The sequence below is a fragment of the Lutra lutra genome, chromosome 4 (assembly GCF_902655055.1).
Source record: "Lutra lutra chromosome 4, mLutLut1.2, whole genome shotgun sequence".
Lineage (NCBI taxonomy): Eukaryota > Metazoa > Chordata > Mammalia > Carnivora > Mustelidae > Lutra > Lutra lutra.
The window spans coordinates 99,234,629-99,238,874 of NC_062281.1; the positions used below are offsets into that span (position 1 = coordinate 99,234,629).

General features: G+C 44.9%; 1 pseudogene; it reads left to right on the top strand.

The window, feature by feature from the left end:
- Positions 1-1,958: 1,958 nt before the first annotated feature.
- On the top strand, positions 1,959-2,053 carry LOC125099512 (uncharacterized; annotated as a pseudogene).
- Positions 2,054-4,246: the final 2,193 nt, after the last annotated feature.

The window sequence follows — 4,246 nt, forward strand, 5'->3', positions numbered from 1 at the left end:
GGCTCCTGGGTGGCTTAGTCGTTAAGCATCTGCCTTCGGCTGGAATCATGATCCCAGAGTTCTGGGATCGAGTCCGGCATCGGGCTCCCTGCTCGCAGTAAGCCTGCTTCTCCTTCTCCCACTACCCTGCTTGTGTTCCCTCTCTCTCTGTCTCTCAAATAAATAAATAAATAATATCTTTTTAAAAATCCTTCATTGAAAGGCTCTCTGATATTTTTCAAGTTTGGTTGGTTTGGTTTGGATGGTTTGGACCATCCCCTTGGTGGTCCATTAAAAAACTTCATTGCAGTTATTGGTTATAATCTAAGTAGGTCAAAGATTAAACCTGAATAGGGCTGAACTACTTAAAATCAAGACTTTTTGTTTTCCATTTAAAAAGCTAGATTTATTAACATGTAATGTATTATTTGTTTCAGGCATACAGGTCTGTGACTCGTCTGTCTTACACAATTCACAGCACTCCCCATAGCACATACCCTCCCCAGTGTCCATCACCCAGCCACCTTATCCGCCCCCCTCCCCCTGCCGAACAGTAACCCTCAGTTTATTTCCTGGGATCAAGAGTCTCTTAAAGTTTGTCTCCCTCTCTGGTTTCATCTTGTTTCAAAATAAAGACTTTCCCTACTTATTCGCATTGGGGATCTGACTGGGGTACTCTGCCTCTTCATTAACAAAACTATTTCTTCTTTTCTTTTTAAGATTTTATTTATTTATTTGACAGAGAGAGACACAGTGAGAGAGGGAATACAAGCAGGGGGAGTGGGAGAGGGAGAAGCAGGCTTCCCGCTGAGCGGGGAGCCCGATGCAGGGCTGGCTCCCAGGACCCTGGGATCATGACCTGAGCTGAAGGCAGACGCTTAATGACTGAGCCACTCAGGAGCCCCAACAAAACTATTTCAACTGAACTTCAAGTGAAGAGCATTTCTGTCTGGACATTTCTGCTACCCTGGAGAATTTTTCTTTCCTTTAAAATCTTGTGGTATATTTTTATTTTAGTGGCAACAAGACATTTGTAACATTTTTTTTTAAGATTTTTATTTATTTATTTGACAGAGAGAAATCACAAGTAGGCAGAGAGGCAGGCAGAGAGAGAGAGGAGGAAGCAGGGTCCCTGCTAGGCAGAAAGCCCGATTCGGGGCTCGAACCCAGGACCTGGGATCATGACCTGAGCCGAAGGCAGCGGCTTAACCCACTGAGCCAACCAGGCGCCCCCATTTGTAACATTTTTTAAAGCCCTAAAAAGTAGGATTTTTTTCCTTGATTCTAAGATGCCCTTAATCATTTAATGGAAACTTATTTGGAGAACTGTACTTCTCAAATACGAGATAATCTCCCCATTTCAGAAAAGTTAAATCATGGGGAATAAAGTATGCCTTATAAAAAATACGGTATATGTACCGACATGGGGATGTGTTCGAGACATATTTTTAAGTGAAAGAAGCAATTGCAGGGCGGTATGTTAGCCAGTATAACAAACAGGCCCCAAATGTACACAGAGGAAGTATAGTTCTTGTGCACACAGCGAACCTGAGCAGGTGAACAGGTTCTTGGGGTGACTCCCCTCCAAACGGTCATGCAGTACTCAGAGTGAAAAAATCTCCGTCATTCTCAACGTGTGGTTGCCTCCATGCCAACCAGCTAGAAGGAGAAAAGAACATGGAGCAGCAGGTATGGGAGGTCCTCCCACCCAGGCCTCAGATAAGAGCACATCCTTTCTGTTCATGTTGCAATGGCTAGCCTTAGTCGGATGACCACATCCACCCATAATGCATGCTGGGAAATATATTCTCCATGTGCTCTCAGGAGGAAGAGGAGAACACGAGTTTGTTCTAGCAGTCTCTAATATGTGTGTGTATGCATGGATGTGTGTATATGTGCCTATGTCTCATCTTCCTTAGATATATAGAAATGTTGGCTGTGTTAGTCAAGGTTCTCCAAGAAACGTGACATATAGGGGATTGTGCTCCCTTCGGCAGTGCTAAAATTGGAATAATACAGAGAAGATTAGCATGGCCTCTGTGTAAGGATGACTCATGAAACATTCCATTAGGAAAAAAAAGAACAAATAGGATACACACACACACACACACACACACACACACACACATGATAGTTTCTTATAAGGAACTGGCTCACGCACTTAGGAAGGGTAGGAAGTCCCACGATCTGCCGTCTGTAAGCTGGAGACCTGTGATATAATTCTGTCTGAGGCTGAAGGCCAGAGAATCAAGGGAGATCGAGATGCTGTAAAAGCTAGTCTGGGAGCAGGAGAAGATGCCATGAGACATCCCAGCTCAACAGTGGGGCAGAGAGAGAAAAGGAGACAAATTCCTGCTTCCTCTACCTTTTCTTCTATTCAGGCCCTCCGTGGGTTGGATGGTGCCCACCCTACTAGAAGGACAATTTACTGAGTCCATGGGTTCAAACGCTAATCTTATCTGGAAGTATCCTCACATAGAAACATGGAAAAGAAATGAATGGAAGTACCTATCTTGACTTCCTCAAGCTGATGGAATATAGGAAACTTCTTATTGTTTAGTGATGTCTTCAAAAATATATATTGCTTCTGGAAGCAGAAAAAAATTGGTTGTTTGTTGGGTAATGTAGAAGGTTGTAAGGACCCAGCAGTGAAATGGAAAGACCTTCGATCTGTGGTTCCTGAGGCTTGGCGTGTGGTTATGACCGCAAACATGTTCATTTATTTTCAAGCACTTGTTTTCTGGTCACTGTTGATTAGGAAGGAAACACCAGTGTTAGTCTTCCTTAAAACCCATTAAGATATTGGGGCTGGAGGGTTCAGTGGGTTAAGCATCTGTCTGAGGCTCAGGTCATGATCTCAGGATCCTGGGGTCGAGTCCCACATCCAGCTCCCTGCTCAGTGGGAAGTCTGCTTCTCCCTTTGCTGCTTCCCTGCTTGCGTGCTCTCTTTCAAATAAATAAATAAAATCTTAAAAAAAAAAAAACCCTAAACTTGGGGCACCTGGGTGGCTCAGTTGGTTAAAGCCTCTGTCTTCGGCTCAGGTCATGGTCTCAGGGTCCTGGGATCGAGCCCTAAGTCGGGCTCTCTGCTAGGCAGGGAGCCTGCTTCCCCCACCTCCCTCTGTCTGCCTCTCTGCCTACTTGTGATCTCTGTCTGTCAAATAAATAAATAAAATCTTTAAAAAAACCCCTAAACTTATTAAGATATGTATATGTATGTATATGTATTTATTATTTCTCAACTTGATTCTTTTTGGCCCCAGAAGAGAACGTCCCTGTCAGATGTGTATGAAGAACTGATATGGGGACACCAGATGCTAGAACATGGTAGCTTATCCCCGAGTTTCTAGGTAAAGGGACAACCTGATGTTGAGAAAGAACTGGGGTTAGGAGCCACCTACTCCTAGTTCAGTGATCTTGGACAAGTTGGTTATCCTAGGATTTTTAAACCTCAGCACAATCAACATTTTGGGTCAGATAATTTTTTGTTGTGGATCCACCCAGGGCTCTGTAGGATGAGCAGAACCACCCCTGCCTCCTCAGCCTGGGTGCCAGGAGCACACACGACCCCCTCCCCCAGTTGTGACGGTCAAGATGTCTTTAGGCATTGCTACCTGTCCCCTGGGGGTCAAAATCACTGCTGGTTGAGAACCGCTGACTTAACTCCTGGGAATCACACTTTCCTCCTCACAGCTGGGGCTAATAATACTTTTATGGTATAATAGGTAAGGTAAGCAACACTGGCTTTTACAATAATCAATCCCCACATCTCCTTGGCTTAGCACAGTAGAAGTTTATTTTTTTGCCTGTGTTCCACCACTGTATTTGTGGCCAGGTGCCTTTCTCTGCGGAAAAACTCAGGGGTTGGGCTCCTTCCATCCTGTGAGCCACACTGTGTGCCCTCCTCTATCTAGGTTCTTGGAGTCCTCTCCAGTTCAGCTAAGAGATGGGAAAAGAAACTTGTCACAATAGGTGGGAGATTATTATGGGCTGGGCCTGGAAGCGGCCATATTTTTCCTGCTTACATTCCATTTGCCAGGGTGTGGTCCCTTGGAGACACCTGACTGCAGGGGAGTCTGGGACATGGAGTCCAGCCAGCGAGCTCCTCATACAGGTTTGGGCATTTATGTACTGATTGTGGAGTGTATGTATCTGAACATCCGAGGTTTCACTTGGTGGATGGAACAAAATAAGTGACATTGGCATCGACATCGGAACTTGTCTGGAAGAAGGAAGGATTTCCACCCACCAGACATTCAGTGCGCCC